This window comes from Dama dama, chromosome 10 (assembly GCF_033118175.1).
Source record: "Dama dama isolate Ldn47 chromosome 10, ASM3311817v1, whole genome shotgun sequence".
In the NCBI taxonomy this organism is placed as follows: Eukaryota; Metazoa; Chordata; class Mammalia; order Artiodactyla; family Cervidae; genus Dama; species Dama dama.
This window is the reverse complement of record NC_083690.1, coordinates 27,780,740-27,795,369: the sequence shown is the minus strand read 5'-3', so window position 1 is coordinate 27,795,369 and position 14,630 is coordinate 27,780,740. Positions and strand designations below refer to the sequence as shown.

Below are 14,630 nucleotides of genomic sequence, written 5' to 3'. Positions count from 1 at the left end.
TCGACTTACCATCTTAAGGTGCTTCACTTCCTAGTCAATGGATGTCTGACTCTTGAAAAGCTAAGGACTCGAGTCACATCTGTTTCTTGCTCAGGACACATCCACTTTGGGATGATAGATGGCATCGCTGACCTGGGGCTCTCCTGAACCTCCTCTTTATAGTGTGGCTTTTGCGGATGGCTGGGGGGACCAGGTCATACCCCAAGGATCTTATTCTCCTTAAATGTGTCTCCCCATTTTCAACGACTATGTATACTGGTAAATTCAAGGTTCTTTTTAAACATTTATTTACAAAAGATTAATTTATTCTCATAAATAAAACTCTTCAAAGGTGTGAGATTTTTCTTCTTTTTTTTTGTCTCCAAAAACCTGACTTGAGGAGAAGGGAAGGTGTAGGATTAGGGCAGAGGGAGGGGAAGGGGTGGAGGGCATCAAAGGCAGAGGGTGGAGGGCCACAAGGGCTGGGTTGGGGACAAGGAGAGCAGCAGGTGGAGTGACCCTGGGGGAAGGTGGCTGAAATGTGTCAGGAGGAGCCCTTCCACCACAGGGCCAGCAGGCATGTTCCTGGCCAGGAAACTACAGAGAGAAGGACAGAGGCAAACAGAGTGACAGGTGTCCCTTCCTTGAGATGAGGTGGACATATACATAGGCTCCCAGGGGGCCCAGAGGAAACAAGAGACCGGAAGACAAAGAGACGCTCAGAGAGGAAGACCCGAGACATGGAGAAAACTCGGGGGAAGCAAAGACATGACAGATACGGGAAGTCGTAGAGGGAGACAAGAAGGACCCAGAGAGAAAAAGATGGAGAAGCGTACAAAGAAAACAGAGAGACGGACACAGTCGGAGGACACAGAGACTGTGACAGAGATGGGGAGAGATGGAGACGGCCAGGGAGGGGACCGCGAGCTGGACCGCGCGCCCGGCGCTCAGGCCGGGCCCCCGGGCGACAGCTGGCCCAGGTCGGCCTCAGTGCAGCTCGAGGTAGAGGCCGCACAGACGGAAGCCCAGCACCTTGGCCGGGAAGACGCCCGCGGCTCTCGGCCCCCCCGCGCGGCCAGCACGGCCTCCACCGCGGGGCCCAGAGCTCGGACCTGGCGCGCCGCGTCCTGCAAGCGCCTCAGCAGGCGCATTTTCAGCTTGGCCTGGAGGCGGCGCACAAGGTCCAGCGGCGGAGGGGCTGTGGGGCAGAGACCAACCGGGAAAGGGTGACTGCAGCGAAAAAGGGAGGTGGGGTCACATGGGGAGCACAGGATGCAGCTGGTCCAACCGCTCCTGGGAAAGGACCACTCTCGGGAGCCCTGCGGAGCGCTAAGGTTGAGGAACGTGGGCTCAACCCCATGGTTCTTGGATACCTACTGTGTGCTGCGCCTGGTAGCAGGTACATTCTTATCCATGCTGTTTGACCTTTACAACTCAGCAATGGAAACATTTCACGGAGGAGGTACCTTGAGGGTCACACAGTGGGTAAGACTAGCTTCAAATCCGAGACCACTCTCACAGGTGAAAAGGAGGCCAAAGAAGTCAAAGACCCATTCCTGGCTCTGGGGAGGGGGTCCAAGGAGGCCCGAGCTTTCTGTGGGTCTCTCTGCCTCTGAAAGTTGGGAAAAGCCGAAGTTTGGCTTCCTACCCAGGGAGACAAGGAACACGGAGGTTCCCCTCCTGCGGAAGGTCAGAGGAACCCCCCTGCCTCTAGGCAAGGCCACCCTCTTCCTGAAACAACTCACTTGGCTCCTACGGGAGCCCTGAGAACTAGCTTGCTGACCTCACTCCTACTCTAACATTTCTTCCATACTTCCGCACCTGACCCAGGGAGGACGAAAGGACACCGAGAGGGACAAAGGCCTTTCCATGGTATTCCCACAGCGAAGCTCCTGGGAAAACCAGGGGCTCCTTGTCTGTGGAGTCAGCTGAGACAGGTCCCAACTCTTGCCCTGTTCTCCAAATGTGCTCCATCCCAGGCTCTCCCCCCAAGCTGAAACACCCCAATTTACCTCCCAGATCCCCACAGATTCCTGATCACCAAATCCAGACCTCTCTCTTTTCTCTCAGAAGCTACTAACCCCCAACTCCTCTTCCCATAAAGCCTAGATTTCCTCCTCAGATTCAATGGGAACCTGCTCACACAATCTAACCCCTAAAGATCCACCGGGCTGCCCAACTTCCCAGCGCTCACAGACCTTCTTTGAGACGCTGCTTCAGAACGCCTCCATGGCCCCAAATGTCAACTCTGTTCCCCACAGAGCTCCCTCTGCTCCAACACAGCCTCCTTATGGGTCTCCAGGTAAACCTGGGCAATCTCCCAGATTCCCTGGGATTCTAGAATCCAGCCTGACATCTCCATAGAACTCAAGATGGGCTCATGTGCACCGCCCCCTGCCTCCCAGCTTCCCAAGCTGCTTTCCATCCCTAATTGTCTGGAATCCCTTGGGCTCCTCTTCCCAGGGAAACCAGATCCTCCAAGATCCCACACAGATTCAGCAGGCCTGGAGGGTCTCTTCATATCCAGAGTCTTACCCCAGCTTCCCCCTTTCCAGACCCATCCATGGGGGGAGAGGACCCCTCCAGCGCTCCAGGGGAGGGGCCTTGGAGGGCTGCAACTGCAGGCGGGGATGGGGGTCTGCAAGGCGAAGCAGGGTGGAGGAAGGAAGGCCAGTTCCCCAGGGTTGAGAGGTAACAGGAAAGAGGGCTGGAGATGAGGAGTTTGGCGCAGAGGGTGTGGCTGGGGGCGGGCAAGGTAGAGAGAGGCCGGGCTGAGGATGAATGGATTGGGAGCTGCCCAGGTCTGGGGTTGAGGAGGAGCCGCATGAACCCACCTCACACGTGTCCCAGGAGCCATCTCTCCCTTCTCGGCAGCTGACGGCGGGTCGGCGGCCATCGGCGGCGGGGGGCCGGGCGGCGCGGGGCGCGGAACGCTCAGAACGCCGGGGTCCACGGCCCCGCGAGGGCACTCGGCTCCTCCCACCGGCGGAGGCCGGGGAGCCAGGGGCGAGGCCCTCCCACGGGCTGCGGCGCGGCCGTTCCATGGGGAGTTCCTGCTCTGGGGCGGGGGCGGGGCTCAGTCCCTCAGTCCCCCCAGGCCAACAAGGGCTCCTCGGGCGCAGGGTGCACAGCTTCTGACCGGGTCCCACTCAGTCAGGGGGTCCGAGTCCCAGCTCCCCTCCCCCCACCCCGTCCCGCTTCTCCCCAGTACCCCCGGCCCTTTAACTGGCCCCTTCCCGATGCCCACTGCCCAGGGGTCCAGGGCCAGGCCTGGGACCCCCACCGTTTCCGGGGTTCAAGCCCCGCCAACCGCAGGTTCGTGGGGAGGTGGGGTGGGGTTCCTGTAACCTGCCCCCTTCCCCTGGGCCAGCCCCTGGCCTGCGGCCCCCGGCGCTACTGCTACGGGTGGAGCAGAGGCGGGTGAAGGAAGCTGCTGGGCCCCGCCCCCCGGCCTGCGCGCGCCCCCGCCCTCTGCTCCTCTACGCAGCGCGCGATCCTCGGGAGATAGAGATTTAATTAAAATTTGAATAAATCCCTTTCCTCAAGCTGGGAGGGTGGAAGGAAAGGATGTAAGGGGACAGGAAAGGGGTGAGGGGGCAATCGGCATGCCTCAGCCCCGCTGGTCTCCCGGCCCCGCGCAGCTCCGGTTCGGGGCCCTGGCCGCGTCTCTCATGCCTCGTGAGCCCCATCCTTCTTTCTCCTCTCTTGCTCCTCACCTCCTCTCTCCCCTCCTTCCCTCCACCTCTTCCTCCTCTTTACTCGCTCCTTCTCCAAGAGGAACCCAGCCCCCTGCCACCTCGTTCCCCCACCACCTGCCACTTTTCAGGACTAACATGTGCAGGGCACCACGGAAGTAGTAGTCCCGAGTATGGCGGTGCTACCGTGGGATCAAAGGGATGCTGGGGTCAGTGTGAACTACAAACAAGCTGGCGGAGGACGTGCCAAACCGGGAGTGGTGGATGCCGGGAGTTACAGTCCGGTTGCCGCAAGGCTCCGGGTTGCAGAGCGGAGACGATGACTACAAACAAGATGGCGGAAGATGGGCGGACACCTGACTAGTAGTCCATCGTACGAGGTGCGATGGGAATAGTAGTTTCCTAGCCTTCTAAAATTCCAAAGAATGGCAGGGCCGAGAGGATAAGCAGACTACCATAAAAATGGCAGGTAACCTAGCTTCTCACGGTGGCCTCACTCTACCACCTTGGCACCTCGCCCGGCTGTATTATCGAAATTCCCCTCCTCTTGGCACAAAGCTTGACGGGAGTTGCAGTCTTCCCGGCTCCCTTCTATTATCTTCGACCAGACAATGGAAGGGAAAGGGGCGGGGTCTACCCGCAAAGATGGCCGCTGGAGGAATGTGGAGACGGTGACCTGGGACTTGGTGTTCAATCGCTAAGGATACTCTCTGTGGAAAAAGGAGAAAGGACTACAATAAAGATGGCAGCCTAGCACAGCCTCTACGCCAGTGCCTGCTGGAGGACGTAGTCCCTTCCTTAGCTCAACAGAGAAAGGACGTGGGCTGGCGAATGTGCATCGCCGCCGACAGTCCAAACTGAGAGCTGACGGAAACGGAGAGTCTCTTTCCTTCTCTCCTCGCCACCCGCTTCTGACGACCTGCCGGGACATGTAGTCTCATGCCTTCACTCGCTAGTGGAAGGGAAGAATTTCTTTCGCCAGTGGGGGTCAATGCGGGTGAGGGAGAAAAGACGTCCGAGAGATCCAGGAATCTATAATATCCACCTCCCCATGTGGCGAGGACTTCCTCTTTCAGGAGAAGGCTCTTAAAGGAAAGCAACAGTAATCAGTATGGTCGCGACAGGGGAGGCGTGGTTCTTGCCGACAGTGCTGTCACGCTGTTGTCCCTTGGAAAGCTTCGACTCCTCACACCTGATGCTTGTTCCCCCAAACCTCAGAGAATCGGTAGCTTCCAAGTCGGGAGAGCTCCTGGGAAAAGGCTCTGGAGTCATACAAATCCTCACCCCTCCTTGGGAAGTCACCAAACCTCGATTTTTCTCATATGAAAAGTGGGGATAAGGATACCTATCTCGACGGAGAGTGTTATCACAATGTTCACGAAAATGCCCACCTTCAGGGCCTGACACACGGCACGTGTTGGTAGTTCCTTTGTTGGGGCTCTTCCAGCCCACTGTTTTGGGATCGCAGGTGTCCGTCATGCCGGAAGGAGTGAGCTCCTGGGAGAAGAGAAACTGCCAGGCAATCTACCTCATCTTGAGCCTCACCCCCTCCTCCCCCGCCCCTCATCTGGGTCCTTCGGTGTCCACTCCCGATTACTGCTCCTAGGGGGCGACCATTCTCCGTTTGACTGAGGTCCAACAACCTAATCAGATTCCTCAACCTGAAGTGGGCGCTGCAAATTGCCCAATCAGTCTTGGAGGCACCCCCGCCCCCTCGCCGCGCCCCCCTCCCCGTCCCCGCTAGACACCTCAGCTACCGAGGCAAACCGGCCTGCTTCCTCCCACTGTACCTTCTGACCTGCCTTCTTAGTCTTCCTCCTCTGCCTGCAAAACAATTCAATTTTGAGCCCTGTGGTTCGAGGGCCCTGCGGAAGATTTGGTGAGCGTGTTTTTTTCTGGCAGAAAATTGAACGCAGGCTGGCTGGTGTGATGGGAAGTCCTAATTTTGCAGGGACTGGCCTCAGGCGGAACTGAGAGGCTGCTTCTAGCTCACAGTGTATTTAGGAAATCCTTGCCTCCCGCCCGGGAGATTGTTTGCTCTTCGGCCTCACTGCTTTAGTTTGGGCTTGCATGATTGCCCAGGGATTTTTCTGGAGCTAGTCCCTCTACCGATTAGCTTCTTCCCTTCCACCCTTCTCACCGCTGCACCCAGTTAACTGTTCATCTTCAGGTTTGTGTACCAAAGAAGCCTTCATGTGTGTAACTCCCAGATGAGATTCAGCTGACTCTTCCCCTGGATATAAGCTGTATGAAGAGTCCGCCTCTTATGTGCTTTCAGCATCTCATTTGATCCTCATAAGAATCCTGTTGAGGATCTCATTTTATAGATAAGGAAACTGGGAATGACTGAGTGAGAAAGCTAGGATTGAGAGCTTCTCTGGGTGTGTGTCTAGTGGTAAAGAATTCTCCAGCTAATGCAAGAGACCCGGGGTTGATCCCTGGTCTGGGAAGATCCCCCATAATGCAGAGAAAGAAAGCCCGCACGCCACAACTACCGAGCCCAGGCACCTAGAGCCTGTGCTCCCGATCAAAAGAAGCTACGCTGACGATAAGCCTGCACATCTTGACAAAGAGTGGCCCGCGCCACAACTGCAGAAAGCCTGCATGCAGCAATAAAGACCCAGAACAGTGGAAAATAAATACATAAATAAATGAATAAAGATTAGAAAGGAATATAAAAGTATAAAGAAAAATGATTAGTATCATAAAATAATTTTTTTCTAAGAAAGCTAGTTTTTCCAAGGCCTCAGAGCCCATCTTCAGAACTATAGCATCTGCCAGTTGATCATGCCCATTCTTTGGGTGTTAAGTTTGGCAGAGGAACCACACATTTCTTTCACTTGGAATCCAGCAACACTGAGTCTGCCTTCTTTGTTTCCTTGAACAAGGAACAGCTGGTACAGAACTGTGGCTGCCCCGTTGGGATGATACAAGTGCTCACTAGATCCACACAGTCTCCATCCAGCTTGCTTCAGTCCCAGTAGAAGCACTCCTGGCCCCACTTCATTAACTGAGACCCGAACATAAGCCTACTGAAGGTCAAGGCTGTTTCTCACACTCTATAGACCACCTCAGGGCCAGATGGTGTGCCTGCACCCCTAGCTGGCTGGATAGAGAGATGGCTGAGTGTGACTGCATACAGAGATACAAGAGGACTTTTGCTTTTCCCTATAACCTGCTCTGCAGTTTGACAATTTTACCATGAGCAGATATTATTTGTAGGTACTTAAAATAGGCTTCCAAAAAAAAATAAAATAGGCTTCCCCATTGGCTCAGCAGTAAAGAATCTGCCTGTCATGCAGGAGAAACAGGTTCAACCACTGGTTGGGGAAGATCTGCTAGAGGAGGGCATGACAACCCACTCCAGTATTCCTGCCTAGGCAGTCCCAAGGACTGAGGAGCCTGGCAGGCTACAGTCTGTAGGGTCGCAGGGAGTTGGACATGACTGAAAGAACTGAGCAGGCCTACTCAAAATATGAATTGCAAATACTGCAATCCAGCCTCGTTGATATTAAAATATAAAAACAACAGTCAGACCTTCTCAGCCATAAGTGAACTCAGGGTTTAGAGCACCCACAAGTCCCTCTGCATTTGCACAAAAAATGTCTGTCTTCTGCCCACCTTATTTACACATTTTGTCTAAGAACCATCGGAAAGATGGTTTATGGCACTCAGGGTGGTGGTTTCCTATATGAGGGACTGGGGCTGCAGACCACATATGAGAAACAGGTGCACCATTCAGTCTCCTGTGGGGAGCTGCTGAAAAGGGATGCAGGGCTCCTGCCGGCTCTCAGAACCATCCACAGCCTTGGATTGAGCTCACTGAATTCAGGAGCTGGAGCAGCCCATTCATCATGAAGTTCCTTTTCAGCAGTGAGTGCTCTTCTAGAAGATCCGGATCTCTCCTGGATTTGTGTAGAGGGTCACAGATTCTGTATCCGTCAGAGTAGGTGAAGTTATGCTGCAGTAACAAAGAACACCCAGGTTTGGGTGGCTACAGCAGCTAAGGTCTGTTTCGGGCTCATGCTGTGTGTCTCGTGTTGGTCAGTGGGGAGAGGGCTGCTCACTCTAGTTCCCCAGGGATTAAGGCCAAGGGAAGAGGCTCCATCTGGATATGAGCTTCCATAATCACCATCCAATCACCGATGAATAGAGGAAGGAGGACTTGGTGAAACATGGCCTGGCTTCTATAGCTTCTGCCCAGAAGTGACACAGGATATTTGTGCTCACGTTGTATGGACTAATCCATAGCCTTCCCTAATTTCACAGTGGGCAGAGACAGGAACTCCTTCCACTTTCTGCCTGGAAGGAAAAGAACTAGAATGCCTGTGAGTGCCTGCTAAGTCCTTCAGTCATGTCCGAGTCTTTGCAACCCTATGGACTGTAGCCCGCCAGGCTCCTCTGTCCATAGGATTCTCCAGGCAAGTACATTGGAGTGGGTTGCCATGTCGTCCTCCAGGGGATCTTCCCGACCCAGGGATCAAATCCACATCTCTTATATCCCGTGCTTTGGTAGTCGGATTCTTTACCACTAGCACTCCCTGGGAATGCCTGTAAACAGCCCTAATGACAAACACAGCTTTCTGTGGCTCCTAGTGGAAGGGACAGCCGTCATGTAGAGGATTACCAGGGCAAGTGCCCATTATAAGACATTCCCAGCTCTTTTGTTGGTCACATGGGACACTACACAGAAAGCAGAGAGGAGGGCCTTCCCTGGTGGTCCATTGGTTAAAAATCAGCCTTCCAGTGCAGGTGAAGTGGTTGGATTGGGGGACTGCGATCCCATATGCAACAAGGCAACTAAATTCGTTAGTAACTACTCAGCCCATGTGCTTTAGTTAGAGAGAAGCCCGTGCATTGCAATGAAAGAGCCTGCGTGCCACAAATAAGACCCAAAGCAGCCAAATAAATAAGTAGCTTTTATAAAAAGTAGAGAGGAGTTTAATTTACACTGAAATATGGTGGGCAAGTGAACAGAGAATGCCGCTGTAAGAAGTTTACCTTCATGCCTGCAATTAGTAATCACTGAAGACAAGGCTTCACAGAAGGTGCCAGGGTCTGGTTAATGAAAGTTCTGGAAGTAAAACACCCACCAGTGGGTATGGCTTCAAATGGTCACAGAACACTTCAGTAGAGCTCATTGTCCAGTGTCCCTGGAGGGTCTGATGTCAATAGTAGTTGAATTTGTACTGTCAGTGAGTGTTGCCTGTATAAACTTCTCCCCAGATCTCTCCAAATTTATCACATAGATATGATCACATTTCTTTTTAGAGTTGTACCCTTCTGATGGGCCTTCCCAGATGGCACTAGTGGTACAGAACCCAGCTGCCGATGCAGGAGACGTAGGGCGCTCAGGATGGATCTCTGGGTGGGGAAAATTCCCTGCAGGTGGGCAGGGCAATCCACTCCAGTCTTTTTGCAATAAGAAAGCAATGATCTGAGCCACAGTCAGCTCCACGACTTGTTTTTACTGACAGTATAGAGCTTCTCCATTTTTGGCTGAGAAGAAGACAATCGATCTGATTTCAGTATTGACCATCTGGTGATGTCCATGTGTAGAGTTGTCTCTTGTGTTGTTGGAAGAGACTGTTTGCTATGACCAGTGTGTTTTCTTGACAAAACTCTGTTAGCTTTTGCCCTGCTTCATTTTGTACTCCTAGGTGAAAATTACCTGTTATTCCAGATATCTTTTGACCTCCTATTTTGCATTCTAAATCCCCATGATGAAAAGGACATCTCTACATCTATTTTTTTTTTCTTTTTCCTTTTCGTGGTACTCCTAGAAAATCTTGTGGGTCTTTATAGACCAGTCAGCTTAAGCTTCTTCGGCATTAGTGGTTGGGTCATGTTTGCTAAGTTGCTTCAATCATGTCCAACTCTTTTCGACCCTAGGGACTGCAACCCACTGAATCCTCCGTCCATGGGATTCTCCAGGCAAGAATACTAAAGTGGGTTGCTGTGCCCTCCTCCAAGGGATCTTCCCAACACAGGAATCAAATCCACATCTTTTAACTATCCTGCATTGGCAGGCAGGTTCATTATCTCTAGCGGCTCCTTAGGACCTATGTAATGTCTGAGTGGGAATCACCAATCTCTGTAACAGTAACCCAGGGGATTCTTTTTTCCACTGAAATCTAGAATGAGACTCAGTGTGGAGATCTGGCCTTCCCTTGGTGCAGGGCCCTGTGTGGCTCCTGGACACAAGGTCTTTGTGTCCTCCCTTTTTCTTTTCTTTATTTAGTTGGCTGCACTGGGTTGAAGCATGTGGGATCTATCTCCCTGACCAGGGATCAAACCCGGGCTCCCTGCACTGGGAACATAAGGTCCCAGCCACTGGACCACGAAGGAAGTCCCCTCCTCTATTTCTTTGATTATAGGAAACAGGCTTCATTCAGGCTCCATGGCCTTCCCTAAATTCTAATGGGCAGATTCAAGCAGTTGTTCATTAGGGAAGGGCAGGGATGCAAAACCAGGGAGCAGCCAAGAAAATTATGAGTAGCCTTGGGCCAAGAGCCTGATTCCCCATCAAGGGATACACCCAATATCTTTGAGCTATTTTACAGATACCGAAACCCCCTCTAGGTGGGAGAATTTGATGATTAACAATGGTATCCTGCCCACAAGCATGTAGACACCTGACCAGTTGGACCTGAAGTTTGAGACCCCTACTTACCTCACCACCAACCCATCAGAAGAATGTTCATGCCATTGATATATGGCTAATACAATACCATAAAGCAATAAAAGAAAAAAAAAGAAGATTGTCACGAGTTGATCATGCCCTCTCTGAACAATTCCTATATAACTTTTCACTATCTTCCCCAAATGGTGGACAGATGGTTTGGAGGGCATGAACCCCCTGTGTCCCCCTTTGCCTGGTAAAGCAATAAAGTGCTCCTTTCTACTTTACCCAAAACTCTGTCTCTCAGATTTTTTTCGGCACTGGTATACAAAGATGCTGAGCTTTCAGCATTATCTCTAGCTTTGGGGCATTGTGTAACATCACCTCTTAGAAACTCAATTTTCTCACCCGTATGAGATGATTCTTATTGTATTTTTTAAATGGTGAATATTTATTTATTTATGGCTGTGAGAGCAGAGTTGGTCCTCAGCATGTGGAATCCTTCTGGACTAGGGTTTGAACCCAAGTCCCCTGCACCACCACGGAAGTCCCCTTCTATTTATTTTATTTTTTCTTGTCATTTTGTTGTTTCTGTTGCTATTTGGTTGACTAAGTTCTTTACATTTTTAGGTATTAATCCCTGTTGATATGTGATTTTCAAATTTTTCCTTCCTTTTCATAGGCTGTCTTTTCATTTTGTTAATTGTTTCTTCTGCCCTGCAGAAGCTTTTGAGTCTGATGTAGTCCACGATGGAAATTCTGGATCAAGTGACTGGGGAAATGTTCTCAGAATGAGAATAGGGTTATCAAGGTACATCAGTGATAAAAAGCTGAGCAAGAATGTGGTCTCAACTGACCACATTTGATCTAGAGAAAGTTCTGGAGCCAAAATTGTATCACCAAGTTAATTTCACCACTGGCCCAATTCTTCCAGGAGGAGAGGTGCTGGGTAGTTCTCCAGAGATGAGGGACATGGGGGATGGGTGTACTGTTGGCAAAAGAATCTGGGTGGGGCATCAACAGTGTCCTCCAGTCCACTGTTCAGATCTACTTGCTTCTCCTGTTAAGTTCTCTTCATCCCAGTACAACTTCCCCAGAATTCTGCTTGATCACAATTTCTGGGTAAAATTAGGAATGGAAGATTAGTTCTAGAGACACAACTGATATCTCTCAGCTCTTTCCCCTACATCCACTCATTCTAGCCCACCCCTTCCCTTCTGCTCCTGGCTTCAGCTAGTGTTTCTGCTGCTCTCTACACTTTGTCTGGGGATGGAGCCTGGCCCTCACTCCTGAAGGGTATGAGTCCCCGGTTAGCATGCTTTATGAGCCTGTGACAATGGTACTTGCTCACTTACAAATAAACTAAGCATGGGGGCTTCCCTGGTGGTCTAGTGGTTAAGAATCTACCTGGCAATGCAGGGGAGACCAGTTCGATCCCTGGTCCGGGAAGATCCCACATGCCTCGGAGCACCTAAGTCTGAGAGCCACAACTAGTGAGTCCATGTGCAGCCACCACTGAAGCCTGTACACCTAGAGCCTGTGCTCTGCAACAAGAGAAGCCCCCGCGATGAGAAGCCCACAGACCTCAACAGGAAAATAGCCCCCACTCTCTGAAACTAGAGAAAGCCTCCACACAGCAATGAAGACCTAGCACTGCCAAAAATAACACATAATAATAAACAAATTCAGTTGTTAAAGATAAAAAAAAAACCATCAGCATGGGTAGCTGGAGATATTCTAATGGATCACCTGAATGCTAAGCATATTCCTGCTGTCCCCCAGTACATAGCGGTGGTCCTGCTTCCTGTTCTGACCATAGTCTGTTACCCTCTGCCCATCCATGTTGTTAGGGGAAGCACACTGACCAAAATTGCCTACCCTAGCCAGACACCTTAGTAACCATTTGCATGAGTTTTTCTTTAATAGGAAGTCCTAGAAAGGAAGATGGAACTAACAAGCCACCACCAACTTGAAGAGTTCAGGAAAGATCAGAAGGAGATGCCATGCATTCTACCACCTCCCAGAATCCTTCTTACTGGCTTCCATCTTGGCTGAGCCATGCGTGCACCACCAGGAAGGATGCTGAATCAGAGTGATTGGCTGAAGAAAATTTGTAAACTAATCCCATCAACATAAAACCTGAGACAGGAAGCCACATGGCAGATCCGTTTTCGTGGGTTCTCTTGAACTTCTGCTCCCTGCCTGGGTGCCCCTTCCCAATACAGTCTGTCGCTTTGTTAGCTCGTGTGTCTCCCTGGACAACTCTTTCCCGAATGTCAGACAAGAGCCCACTCTTGGGTCCTGGAAGGAGTCCCCCTTCCTGCAACAGTATGGCATGTCCTTTTGTTCCCTGCTGGTCTATTGGCAGCAGGAGACCCAAGTGACCAGGTGGCAGATGTACCTAAAAACTTAATGGATTCTGGCTGTCTGCTCCGGTAGAAAAGGTCCCTCCCCAGTCTAGGAGTTAGACTTTGTAGACTCACAGGACCTAAAGCTGGGAGACTGTGAGCACAAATTCCCCAAGGAGGTCACTGGGAATAATGCAAAGTGAGGGGATTTTTTTTCATTTTGGTCTGAGCCTCATGACTTGTGGGATCTCAGTTCCCCAACCAGGGATTGAACCTGGGCCACAGAAAGGAAAGCCCAGAATCCGAACCACTAGACACCAGGAAACTTCCATTTCCTTCTCATTTTGAAGTTGACGCTGTAGTCTCCCATCTGCTGTAATCCCTGGAATCACAAAGAGTCTGACATGACTGAGTGACTGACCTGAACTGGAGGCATTAGGTACCATTGCAACAACTCTTGAGGGGCTCAGGAGGGGGTCTCATAGCAGAGGTCGAGGCACCTGGTGGGTGAAGTCAGTGAGACCCTAAGACACCAAGATAACTATTCTGGTCTTCAGATAAGGAAACAAACTGAGGCTCAGAGAGGTTTAAGTAACTTGCCTAAGTTAGTGATGGACAAAGGTAGGATTTTTACCCAAGTCTGAAAGAAAAGTGAGTGCTGGTTGCTCAGTCGTGTCTGATTCTTTGTGACCCCATTGAGTGTAGCCCCCCAGGCTCCACTGTTCATGGAGTTCTCCAGGCAAGAATACTGAAATGGGTTGCCATTCCCTCCTACAGGGGATCTTCCCTACCCAGGGACAGCTGACTCTTAAATTGCTAGGATTTCCCAGGCATCAGCCTCCGGTGAGACTGCAATGGAGATGGAGATATATGGGCTATGAGGCGGGGCTCGCGAGGCGGGAGAGCTTCTGACATCTGCCTAGACAAATGCCTTGGAAGAACGGAACTGGGCCTGGGATAGGGGGGAAATGCTTCAGTTGTGAAGGGTCCCTGAAGGGTCCAGAGAGAAAGTGAAATCCCTGATAGGAGTTGGAGATGGTGGGGTTGGGACAGGGTGAGCCTGCCCTCTGGGGTGAGGCTCGGCCCAGGTACGCTGCCCACATGTGAATAGCTCGAGATCGCGTGTCTGGCTCCCTCCTCCCCTCCTGCCCTCCTCTTCTTCCTCCTCCTCCTCCTCCACTACCTGGCCTGGCCCACGCCTCAGTGCACCCACTCAATGGGCCTAGTCTAATCCTCTGACATCACCGCCTGCCCAGCATAGGCCCTCCCTGGCAGCTTGACAGCCCCCTCGCTCAGAGACCCAATTTAGGATCTCCCACCTCAGAACTATCTCTTCTCTCAGCCTCTTCCCTCCTTCAGCTCACAGTTCAAATTGAGGACACCCTAGAGTCAGTCCCAAACTGGGGGACAGGAGCCTACGATCTGTCCTGGCCTTGCTGTGTGACTTCCGGTAAGTAGCTGGCCCTCTCTGGGCCTCAGTCTCCTTGTCTAAATCCCCTCTACCCTCAGTTAATCACATCAGCCTGTTTTGGCTTCCTCTCAGCATCTTGTAGCTTTAGGAAATTTTTTTTTAAATGAGCTCACATGTTGGTTGTTGGGGGACTACTGGACTGTGTGGCCCTTATTATTCACCCCAGTGCCAGCACGCAGGAGGGCCTCCATCAACAGCTGCTGACTAAAGGTCTACGTTGGTGAATGAAGGAACAGATGTAGCTCCTGCCTTATGGTGGGACTCTGGATATGACTGTGTGTTCATAAGTGCGGACGTATGTGCACTCCTGTGTTTGGCGCTCCCTGGCAGGGTGTGTGGTATAACACAGTTGTGGGCATGTACACTAGGGTGTCAGCTCCACAAGGGCAGGGATTTGTGTCTGACTTGTTCCCTGCTCTATCCCAGCTCAATCAGGAACAGGGACAAGCACATGGCTGGAATCAATACATCCTTGACTTTAAAAACGTATGAAAGTGTATACACACATCTGGTGT

At 51.5% G+C, this 14,630-nt stretch overlaps 1 long non-coding RNA gene across 2 annotated transcripts in view; it reads right to left on the bottom strand.

Moving 5' to 3' along the window:
• The window catches only part of LOC133063640 (uncharacterized), a 30,932-nt gene extending 25,523 nt beyond the window's left edge, over nucleotides 1-5,409 (bottom strand). Inside the window, exons 1-2 of one of the 2 annotated variants that reach the window (XR_009694454.1) lie at nucleotides 5,066-5,409; nucleotides 2,814-4,384 (exon numbers count right to left, since the gene is read on the bottom strand). This is a non-coding gene — a long non-coding RNA (uncharacterized LOC133063640). Of the gene's footprint in view, nucleotides 1-2,813 lie in introns of both variants that reach the window. The other variant, XR_009694453.1, reaches the window with a different exon arrangement.
• Nucleotides 5,410-14,630: the final 9,221 nt, after the last annotated feature.